The sequence below is a fragment of the Balaenoptera borealis genome (genome assembly GCF_965194805.1).
Source record: "Balaenoptera borealis genome assembly, chromosome: 11".
In the NCBI taxonomy this organism is placed as follows: domain Eukaryota; kingdom Metazoa; phylum Chordata; class Mammalia; order Artiodactyla; family Balaenopteridae; genus Balaenoptera; species Balaenoptera borealis.
Window position 1 is genome coordinate 102,354,288 of NC_138868.1, and position 12,287 is coordinate 102,366,574.

Consider the following 12,287-nt stretch of genomic DNA (forward strand, 5'->3'; position numbering starts at 1 on the left):
GACTGTTGGCACTTCCGTAGTACTTCAAGTGTTCCTGTTAAGTTCACAGTTGACCTCTGCTGACCCCTTCAGTCAGGGCTGTTTATCCCAATGCTAGTGCTGGAGACCTAAAAATGTTGAAGATCTAACAAATGTAGTTGGCTTCACAACACAAAAAGAAAACTGTGAAAATGAACTTATTAGGCACCTCACTAAATCTATAAAGATGCTATGATGCCATTTTCTTTGTTACATTTATTATCATAAGATTTTTACCTATTTGAAAATAACTTGCTGGCTAGTTTTTCGTCATTGGCAGAATTCCTGATTATGTGCAGCGATCGCCAAGAAATCATTGCTAGGCCAAATTTCAAAAGTAAAATTATAAAAAATATTGCAATATTTTCACACTTAAAAAGGTTAGGGTTTGAGTATATTTTAATACACTTAATATGGTGCGGCGTGGGACCAAAAGGCCTGGGAAGGCCCCCAAATGTTTCTGCTTCTCAGTTTGTTTCTCTCACTCTTTTTCTTTCTTCTTTCCTTCTTTCTTCTTCTCTCCCTCTCTCCTTCATCTCTCTCCCCCCTTCCTCCTGTCTTCCTTCCTTTTTTCCCTCCTCTCTCCTTCCCTCTTTCTCCCTTTTTCTTTCTTCCTTTCTTCCCTTCCTTCCTTCCTCTCTCTCTCTTTTTCTATTTCTCTCTCTCAAGGGCGCAGGATCATTGGTGCCTGATGCTGAAGCAGCATAAAACAGTGCAGAAGCTCCATGCACGCAGACGGCATGTATTCTCACTACAGGAACATAGGCACACTGCTATCTATCTGGTCCTCTGGGACTCTCTGTCCACTTGTAAAACAAGGTAATACCAGTTGCTTCCAGGAGTTCTGGTGAAAATTAAATTAGGTGAGTAAAAGTGTTTTGTTAAATCTGGTGGTTGTTATTACTAATAGTAATACCCACCTGCGCTTCACTAGTCACCACACAAACATTAATATGCCCTCTATCCACTATCTAACATTACCGTTCTAAGGTGTGCGGAAATCGTTTCTATGTCTCTAGCTCTCCCGGTGCCCAGATGAGAGCAGTCTCCCGCCTGAAAGTCCATCTCATTAACCCTGTTTGATTACGCTGCTGCTCCACCTCCCTGGGGGATATTCAAAGTTACTGTGGAGGCATCAACGAACTCTGGAGACCTTCTGCTGTGTCGTGTCCCTTCTTTAGTTGCTGAGTCACACAGGGGGTTTAGAGACTCTTGGAGGAGGATTCAGGGCAGTTGGGGGGCAACTAGGGGCCCAGAGCTTAAACTCACTTAAACTCACCAGCCAGAATGGAAATATTCCAACATTTAATACTGCATGTGTCATAATGAGCGTACCACCTGAATATCAGCCTTCTTTGCGCCAATGGAATCTGTTATTAATTTCTTCATTTATTCAGTCTGTCAATACTTAAGAGTTTTTGAGCAGCTTTTTTGTGCAAAGTATTAGGTTAGACACAGGCGAGGAGATTAAAAAGAGTGAAGAAATGTACCCCAAAGAAATACATGGTCTCCTAAGAAAGCTATGGCAATCATCAAATAAGCTCAGTAAGAACAGTGCATGAAAACTGTCCTAAGGAAAGTGTACTCGTCTTGGGAGTCAGGAGCATGATGTCACATCTGGCTGGTGATCATGGAAGTCTTCGTGGAGAAGGTGGCTTTTGAGTTCAGGCCTTGAAGGATGGGTAACATTTCAATACATTAGTAAGAAGGGGGTGGAAGTCCAGATGGAGGAGATGGCAAGGGCAGAGGCTCAGAGGTTAGGAATGGGAGTGATTTTGAAGGATCCATGAGTGGTAACATTTTGTGGGAGCATAAGAAACATTTGGGCAGATCAGGGTGGAGTTGGGCCAAATCACTGAAAAAATGTCTAGGCTTTATTCAGTAAGCAAAGGAAACTGTTGAAGGTTTTTATCTGGAGAGCAACACAGTCTTTATGAAGAGCGGTCGGATTTTCTTGGGAACACCTTAAAGGAAGGACATGGGACTGCAAGTGGTGGAGGTGAGGGAGGGCATTGGGACCAACTAGAGGTGGAAAGTTAACCTGTAAGGCATTCAGTGCTCCAAGTGAGAGGTAAAGAGGGCTGAGTTGGGACAGAGGCCATGTGCCTTCAAGGAAGAGATGATGAATGTAAATTTTTGAATAGAGTAATGAGACTTGGTGACTGATTACAGCGAGTATGGAGGATGGGGAGGGATGGAAAGAAGTTAGTCATAATGTGGATTTCGAGTCTGGGAGACAAGAAGAATTATGGTTCTAAGCCTAGAGAGAAACACAGAAGCCAGGAGAGGGAGCTGGTTGAGAAAAGAGAACCAGTGAATTCATTTACGTTGTTTTTTTTTGTTTTTTGTTTTTTGTTTGTTTTTGTTTTTTTTTTTTATAAAGAGGACACAAGTGGAAGCAGTTAATTTTTTTTTTTTTAATTTATTTATTTATGGCTGTGTTGGGTCTTCGTTTCTGTGCGAGGGCTTTCTCTAGTTGCAGCAAGCGGGGACCACTCTTCATCGCGGTGCACAGGCCTCTCATTATCGCGGCCTCTCTTGTTGCGGAGCACAGGCCCCAGACGCGCAGGCTCAGTAGTTGTGGCTCACGGGCCCAGTTGCTCCGCGGCATGTGGGATCTTCCCAGACCAGGGCTCAAACCCGTGTCCCCTGCACTGGCAGGCAGACTCTCAACCACTGCGCCACCAGGGAAGCCCCATTTACATTGTTTTTTAAAAAAATATTTATTTATTTGGTTGCACCAGGTCTTAGTTGTGGCAGGTGGGCTCCTTAGTTGCGGCTCGCCAGCTCCTTAGTTGTGGCATGCAAACTCTTGGTTGTGGCATGCATGTGGGATTTAGTTCCCTGACCAGGGATCAAATCCGGGCCCCCTGCATTGGGAGTGCAGAGTCTTAACCACTGCGCCACCAGGGAAGTCCCCATTTATGTTGAGTTTGAGGAACCTACAGGACACCTGGTGAGATGGTCACTGGTGCTCTAGCTTGAATTTGGATTGTTAGTTATTTACATCAGGAAAGGGCCGCCAGGCAGAACCAGAGCTGCCCACTGGGACAAGACTGCTAAAAGACAGTGAAAACGAATGAGCAAACAGGGTGGTTAAGGGGGTACTAAGATCTCCAGGTGCCATCAGGGCAAACAGTAGGGCAATAGAGCGGTCCACAGTGGAACAGCAGGTTGAATCAAACTTTTAGAGCTATCATCTTCTGGGTCACACTGGCAGCCCCACCAACCTGATGCTAAGTGCTGGCCTGGTGCAGGGGTTCCCACATCTAGCGATGCAGCAGAGTCACAGGGGAGCTTTTAAAATGACATATTCCTGCCTCCCCATCCCCAAGGTGATTGGGGGTGGTGCCTGGAAGTCTGTATTTTTAAGTTTCACTTTGGATTCTGGTTCTCAGGCATTAGTCTAAGTCTAGTGAGGAGTAGTAGCTCTCATCTCAGAATTGGTCTTAGTTGTTCGCTGGCGGGGTGGGGAGGGCTGATCCTGTAGGTGAGAACCTAGGGGTCCTGGTCTTCCCTCCCCCTCCCCCTTCCCTTTTCCCTGCCCTTCTCCTCCTCCTCCCCTCCCCATGTCAGGAGAGGCTGCTCCTCAGATTGGCAAGAGTTCTGCAGAGAGGTGCAGGCAGACCCCTGCCAGGGAGCCCCTGCAGAGAAGGGGACCAGCCACCAAAGGATGGAGCAGAGAGTAAAACAGACAATATAAGCTCCATGAGGTCAGGGATTTCTTAAAAATCTCTTACGGAAAATTTCCAACATAAAAAAAAGGAGACAGGATAGTGTAAAGAACCCCCATGTTCCTGACACCCCACTTCAACAATTAGCCACAGCAGCTAATCCGTTTCACCTATTTCGTCTACACCCGGCATTCCCTCCCCAGCCTCCACCATTTTGAAACGAATAAGGAAAGATATTTTACGTGCTCTTCTGATCTCCTATTTTGCAGTCCACCCGCCCCTTTGCTGGTAATAAAAACAAGCTCTGAGGGAAGAAGGGATCAAGGAAGAATCATCAGCTAACCTCTAATTCCTCTTTGAGACACAAAGAGGCACTCATTAATTTTGCCACCAAGTCGCTGAGCAAAATATGCAGCCTCTAGCAAAGGAAAACACACAACACAGTAGCCAGTTAGAAAAGCTACAGTCTGGGGACTTCTCTGGTGGCGCAGTGGTTAAGAATCCGCCTGCTAATGCAGGGGACAGGGGTTCGAGCCCTGGCCCGGGAAGATCCCACATGCCGCGGGGCAACTAAGCCCATGCGCCACACTACTGAGCCTGCGTTCTAGAACCCTCGAGCCGCAACTCCTGAAGCCCGCGCACCTAGAGCCCGAACTCTGAAACAAGAGAAGCCACCACAACGAGAAGCCCGCACACCGCAAGGAAGAGTAGCCCCCGGTCGCCGCAACTAGAGAAAGCCCGTGCACAGCAACGAAGACCCAACGCAGCCTAAATAAATAAATTTATTAAAAAAGAAGAAGAAGAAGAGCTGCGGTCTGAATTTACTAGAGTCCTTTCTGTGTTCAGCAGTCTGGTCCGAATCATCAACAGGTAATAATTCTGTCCCAGGGTTGAGGCTCCAGAGAGTAGAAATGTGTGCGTGGTTCAAGGGGCCCTATGCAGTAGGTACGAGCTGTTAAGTCTGGGTGGTCTCCAAGTCACAGATTTCAGACTGCTCTTCCCTCTCATGGAAATAAATCTCTGTTCTGAGTCTACAGCACCGCCCTTCCCTGCCTTGCCCCCTTCTAGGGCTCCACTTCCACACCCAATAATGGAGCAGAGAAACTAAAGGAGGCAAAAGAATGAGGAATTTGGACCAAATCAAGTAGTCATAAATCTCCCTAAACGAGTCAGTCCTCCAAGAATCAAGAAGGGCTTAGGCGGGGCTCATGGGTCATGGAAGTCTTTGCAAAGATGAGGGCCTACAGAGAAGGCTGGAAGGAAACATTGCTGTGGAGTGGAATTACTGCCTAGGGCATGCCCTCTTTTTGGTCCCTTTCCAAGTTCTGGCTCCTTGAGTGCTAAGAGGTCCTCAGTCAAGTGTGGACTCTTCTGTGTGGTAGTCTTTATCACTGAGATGTCATGAACAATATCATAGTAAGGTGCTAATAGTACAGTGCTTTTCAGAGTAGGATACTTAAGCCTCTTGGGTCATGGGAACCTCAGTATAAATATGGAACATCTTGGTGGAATTCGGATTTACCAAAGATTTATTTTTCTCGGCGGGGGGACTATTTTTCTTAATATTAAAATAATCTTGGGGGGGGCTTCCCTGGTGGCGCAGTGGTTGAGAGTCTGCCTGCCAATGCAGGGACACGGGTTTGAGCCCTGGTCTGGGAAGATCCCACATGCCGCGGGGCAACTAGGCCTGTGAGCCACAACTACTGAGCCTGCGCGTCTGGAGCCTGTGCTCCGCAACAAGAGAGGCCGCGATAGTGAGAGGCCTGCGCACCGCGATGAAGAGTGGCCCCCGCTCGCCGCAACTAGAGAAAGCCCTCGCACAGAAACGAAGACCCAACACAGCCAAAAATAAATAAATAAATAAATAAAGTGTAAAATTAAAAAAAAAAGAAACGGAAGAGTATAGTTCTCACTTAAAAAAAAAAAAAAAAAATATTGGGGGACTTCCCTGGTGGCACAGTGGTTAAGAATCCACCTGCCAATGCAGGGGACACGGGTTCGAGCCCTGGTCTGGGAAGATCCCACATGCCACGGAACAAGTAAGCCTGTGTGCCACAACTACTGACCCTGCGCTCTAGAGCCCGCAAGCCACACTACTGAGCCCCCAAGCCACAATTACTGAAGCCCACGTGCCTAGAGCCCGTGCTCTGCAACGAGAAGCCACTGCAATGAGAAGCCCACGCACCCCAACGAAGAGTAGCCCCCACCTGCCGCAACTAGAGAAAGCCTGCGAGTAGCAACGAAGACCCAACACAGCCAAAAATAAATAAATTTATTTTTAAAAATAAATTTATTTTTAAAAATAAATTTATTTTTAAAAATAAATAAAGTAAAATAATCTTGGGAATGTGATGGACTAGAACGTAAAATTCTCATGAATTTATGAAGAAAACACAGGAATTTTAAAGAAGTGTCCCAACTGCAGTGGCCTATTTGGAGAGTTATTTTCTTTCTTCTCTTTTTAGAGGTGTTTGGGGGAAATTTTGACAGGCGCCACCCTGATGTTTCTTGGGATAGGTGAGTTATTATGATGTTGCGGTGTCTGCCCATCAAACACGTCAGCTCGCATCTCCCATCAGCCTGTGAGGCTGGCAGTTTTGTGGTCTCTTGGGATAGGCTCACCCTTTCCTTCCTCTAAGTCTTTGTCCAAACTGTCACTTATGTCTGGGACAACCTCCCACCTCCTGACAGCCACATCACATCTCTTCCTCTCCTTATAATGCTGTTCAAGGTCATTTTTTCTAGAAAGCGTTCCCTAAGAGAATTGACTCTCAAAACAGAACCTGAAATAAGTACAAGGTTGGGATGCCACAACCCCATCCTGATACTAAATATCTGTATAGTTTTGTATAGGACTTAGTGTATAAAACTGACACACACACATCTTATTTAGTCATCATCACAACCCTATTTTGTAGGAGAATTGTGTTTTCAGAAGTTATACTTTGACAGCTCCACATTCCAAGCTCTTTCTATCACATGCCACCAAAGTCGCTCTGCTGCCCAGTCTGCCGGCTGAGAACGCCCACTAGGTCTGTTTGTGCACTGACATTTATGCCTTACAGGCACATCTATTAGTTTTTGTTTGTTTTGTTTTTCTTTGTATCCAGTAAATTCTTTTAAAATTGTATTTCCTGATTTTTAAAAATAGACATCTACTTGGTTCAAATTCAAAAAGTTAAAAGGGTATATATATCCTGAAGATTTTACCTTCCACCTCTCCCAGACACCAGGTTTTCCTCCCCAAAGTCAACTTGTGTAACTTCCAGTGTTATTCTCTCCATATACTATCAAGTATGTTTACATATCCTTTTTTTTTTCAATAAATGGTAGAATATTCTACACTCTCTTGCAACTTGCCTTAAGGGCTCCCCACTGTTGTTTATGGCTATATACTATTCCACTGGATAAATCTACCACAATTATTTAACCATTCTCTTATTAATATTTAGATTGTTTCCAATCATTTGTTATAACAGGCAATGACGCATTGAATAACTATGTGCATATATAATTTTGTACGACTATGAAGGATAAATTCCCAGAAGTGAAATTGGTTGGTCACAGGACATATGTATTTATAATTTTTGAAGTTTTTGAGGAATTACTCTCCTTATGGAGAGCTGTATCAATTTACACTCCTGCCAATGATATATGAGAGTGCTTGCCAACATGAAAGCAGGTTGTGAAAATTTTGAACTTTGATAGGAGAGATAGTATCTCATTGTAGTTTTTACTTGTATTTCTTTTATTAATAATGAGGTGAAGCATTTTTTTCATATATTTGACAATAATGTATATACCTTTTGGGGGAACTGTGTGTTCATACCCTCTGTCAATTTTTTTATTGGTTTGTTAGTTTAATATATGTTATAAATATTTTCCCTAGGTTATCTTTTTTTAAACTTTGTTTATGGTGATTTTTCATACATGGACTTTTTATCTGATGTTATTGAATTTCTCAATATTTTATTCTATGGCTTCTAGTGTTGTATCATAGTCAGAAAGGTCTTCCCCGGTTGGGATTATAAAAGAACTCTCCCACGTCTATTTTGGTACGTTTACAGTCCCACGTTTCACATATAAATCTCTGATTCATTTGGAGTTTATTCTGGTGTTAGGTATGAAGTATGGTTTCAGCTTAATCTTTTCCCCAAATGGTTGTCATATCATCCCTAAGTCAGCTATTCAATAATCTCTTTCTCTACATAAACATCAGTGGGCACTAGAATCCTAGCCTGATTATATACCAATTTGCCGTATGTATTTGTGGTTTTTAAAAAAAGTTTCTATTTCATGATCTGTCTATTCACTGCATGAGTAGACAGATTAATTGTACAATAAATGAGTAGACAGATTTATATTAATTGTGCATTGATATAAATTGCACAATTTATATTAATGTAACTTTAGAATACATTTAGTATCTGTTAAGGCTTGCACTCCCATTATATTTCGTTGAAAACATTTTAAGGATATCCTTGTATATGTATTTTTCCGTATCAAGTCTAGATTCAGTTTGACTGGTTAGAAAAAAAACTTGGTATTTCTTGAAAGCACATTAAATTTATAGATATGTAAGGGAGAACTGACTTCTTAATAATGCTCTGTCTGACTGCCAAAGAGCACAGTAAGCCTTTTCACTTAGACAAGTTTCCCAATCAGTTTAGTTTCAGCATTTTGATGTTCTATTCATTTTGCATATTATTTATTCTCAGATATTTTTTTAAATTGTTATAAAATAGGTCTTTTCTTTCATCATATCTTATGTTTGTTATTTGTATAGATGAAAGTTACTGATTTCTGTGCATAATTGTGTATGACCCTGCCTACTGAATTCCCTTAACTCTTAACTCCTCACACCATGCTCCTCAGGTAGCTAGTTGGTGTCTGAGTGAACCTTCCTGTGCCTTCTTGGAAGCTGGGGCTTCTTAGGGTTTAGTGACAGTTGGTACTAGGGGAGAAAGAGAGAGAGTTGATTTCATTTATCTTTCCAGGATGAACAGTGGATTGTTAATATTGGGCTGGCCAAGAAGTCTGTTCGGGTTTTTGGTACAATCTTAACGGAAAAACCCAAATGAACTTTTTGGCTAACCCAATAATTTCTTGACAGACTGGTTCATTCTCAGGGACTTTTTTTTTAAAAAAATGATGGTTAAAAGACTGAACGTTCTGCATGTGCTCTGCCACCAGCACCAGGCTGCTGTCACACACAGTGCACACCTTCTATCATGCTTCAGGCTCAGCTACTTCCCAGGTAAAATGCCCCTGTGATTAATAACGTATTTTCCTAGAAGCCAGGGGTTCCCCTTGAACCATCTTGCTTTGTATATTTTAATTCCAATTTAAGTGATTTCTCTACACTGACCATCCTTAGGAAGAAACCCCAGGAATTATCATCAACCACTTAACTTTGTTTTAATTCTGGTCTTCATTTTGTTTATGTTTGCTTCCAGCTTTACTATTACTGAAATATAACAATGCACATTTAAGGCGTACAGTGTGATGTCTAGGTACATGTATATATTGCAAAATGATGACCACAATAAGGTTAGTTAACACCTCCATCCCCTCATGTAATTAAGATCTGAGTGTGCAGGTGTGGTGATAACATTTAAGATCTACTCTTTTAACAACTTTTATATATATAATACAATAATGTTAATTACAGTCACCATGCTGTGCATTAGATCCCCAGACCTTATCTTGTAGCTGGGAATTTGTATCCTTTGCCCAACTTCTCCCCAATTCCCCCACCCTCCAGCTACTGGCAACCACCATTCTACTCTGTTTCTGAGTTTGGCTTCTTTGAAAGTTGCCTTTTAGTGCCAGGTTTAGGGCTTCCCAATGGCCTGCGGAGACCTGCCTGGGTAAAAAAGCTTGGAAGAGATGACTTTTCCTTTGTCTTAAAACCAGAAATAATTCTCTGGGGAGCGACCAAGAAAGGAAGGGAATCCTCCCCCATCAGGGAGCCAGCCTGGATTTAACCACAAATGGGAATGGAAGGAGTGGGGAGGGACGGGCCACTGCACAACATGACAGAAGTTTCCCACAGGGATCATTTTAGGAGGGCAGAAAGAGACACTGCAGCTCTAAGATCAGGTGGCTTTTTAAAAACCCACAATATTAGTGATTACTCTGTTAAGGTTCCAGTTTTAGGATCTCAATTTAGAGTGTTTGGAATTTGGCTGGAATTCTAAAGGGTTAAAAAAATCCTAGCATTTGACCTAAATACCCATAGGAACCCCTCTGTCTGGCATTAACACCTCAAAATGAAAATACATGAGCTTATTGGGGTTGCTAGAAAAGGGCACAGCAGTTTTTCACACTTCCTTTGCCAGCAAGATAACACTTTAATTTGAGCCCCTGACTTTTTCTTGCCCTAGAGGCAGAGGTGGGGTTACTTGTTGAGGCTCTAGGGCCTCCATTCTTCCTGCTTCTTTGGTGGATTTTAGCATGAGAAAACACAAGAGTGCTTTGACTTCCTATTCTTTTTTCTTTTTTTTAAAAAATTTATTTATTTATTTTTGGCTGCTGTTGGGTCTTCTTTGTTGCATGCGGGCTTTCTCTAGTTGCAGTTAGAGGAGGCTACTCTTTGTTGCGGTGCGCGGGCTTCTCATTGCAGTGGCTTCTCTTGTTGTGGAGCACCGGCTCTAGGCACGCAGGCTTCAGTAGTTGTGGCACGCAGGCTCTAGAGCGCAGGCTCAGTAGTTGTGGCGCATGGGCTTAGTTGCTCCACGGCATGTGGGATTTCCCGGACCAGGGATCGAACCCACGTCCCCTGCATTGGCAGGCGGATTCTTAACCACTGCGCCACCAGGGAAGTCCCTATTCTTTTCTCAATGATGCTTTTAGAATCTGGGGTCCACACTGCAGCATCGGGGAGCAAAGTTAGATACAAGGTCTCAAGGCCTCTGTCCATCACTTTCTCTTACCTCCTACTCTTTGTTACAAGTCCAAGAGAAAAAAAAATCTAAGTTTAAAAGTTCAAGTAAAACTCCCTTAAGTCTGTGACCTGATTTTCTTCAGCTTGAATCTTGTTAGCTCCTGGATGTGGAGTTTTTAGTTCTGCTTTATGGTTTCTTGAACCACGGTGCTGTGTCACGCCCAGGCGGGGCGTGTCTGCATCCACTGACTCTGCCGCAAAAAACCACGCCCACTAGTCCACCTGGCACCCTCCGACTTACTGTCGCAGCGTAACCCCGGTCAAACTATCTAACAGAAGATTTCTGGCCCTCTCTTTTTTTCTGGGTTTATTTGCCTCAGCGCTCTGAGACATCCAAGTCACGCCTTTCCGTTTATATTCTTCTGGACCAAAACGTTAGAATATGAAGTAAGAGGGAAGAAAGCCAGCTGGAGCAGCCGGAGTTCCGCAGTGTCTCTGGCCTGGAGCATGGGCACCCCTGCTCTTACTGCTTCTCAGACATGGCCCCAGCCTGAGCCTCTTTGCTTTCCTGGCCACTCCTCTGGATCAGCCTCGTTTGATCCATTTCCTCCTTGCCTGCCTGCTGCCCCATCCTCTGACCTTGTTGCCCAGCTTTGACCTCCAGCCAATCCCGGTATAACCGGACCTGTGGACCTTGATACTTAAAACTAGACTCACGACAGCTCTTCAAGTTGCCCTGAGAATACACAGCCACGAGGTACAGGGTGCTGGGGATACAAAGATGAAATGTGCACCCTGGCCATGAAAAACACAGAGAGCCTCTGCCCTCAGCTCAGTCTGGCCTTTATTGAAAGAGTAAACTCAATTTGGGGCTCCTGTCTCTGAAGGAACCTCACCAAGAATTTAAAGAAACCCCAGAAGAGAGGAGAAGAAGATGACTGACAGCTTATAAAGTGGCCTCTATGTAGAAGATGCAGAAAAACTAGATATACTTTGTCAAAAAACAGCAACCTAAAGGAGAACTGACAGTTTCCTTCCCCTGACTTCTCCGGTTGTAGAATCCTCTCAGCTCATTTCCTGATTCTCATTTATAATTATACATAGGTGGTCTTGAAGTGCATTTGGGCACCATGCTGTGCAGAAAAGAGCCTGGTCCTAGAAAAGGGAGCCTTGGGTTCTGACCCAAGCCATCCTCTCATTGTGTGACCTCATACAAATGCCTCACCTGTCCTATGGGATTCATTTCTTTGGGAAATTTCCCTATCTCATCAGGATATTGTGAAAACTCGCTGTGCATCTATATGTATACGTGTAGATATATGTATATGAAAACACACACATACAATAAAATATAAGCACCTTTAAAATTTTAAGCAATACATCCTTAGTTACTATTTATTGAGCACCCCTTATATATTAGCAACTGTTAAGTCTTTTATATATATTACCTTGTAGATCTTCACAATATTCTTGCAAGGCGGCAACCTCTGGCATCCTCTCCTAGGAAGGCAAAGGAATTTACTCAAGGTCACAGAGAATGTTTCCTGTGTATAGCAGCCAGCTCTGTGCCATGTACAACAGGCTCTGGATCATCTAATGATGATTTCAACAGCAATAATGATGCTTTCCTATCTGGGTATGTCCTTCCTATGGCACCATCCTCCTATATCTGGAATACCGTCTCCAATTGCAACACAGGGGGTCAAGTC

At 43.5% G+C, this 12,287-nt stretch overlaps 1 long non-coding RNA gene across 1 annotated transcript; it reads left to right on the top strand.

Annotated features, from left to right (window-relative positions):
* The first annotated feature begins 371 nt into the window (after positions 1-371).
* LOC309604876 lies at positions 372-5,553 on the top strand. Its single transcript, XR_014231112.1, has 2 exons — positions 372-2,331; positions 2,707-5,553. It is a non-coding gene; the product is annotated as an uncharacterized lncRNA (long non-coding RNA).
* Positions 5,554-12,287: the final 6,734 nt, after the last annotated feature.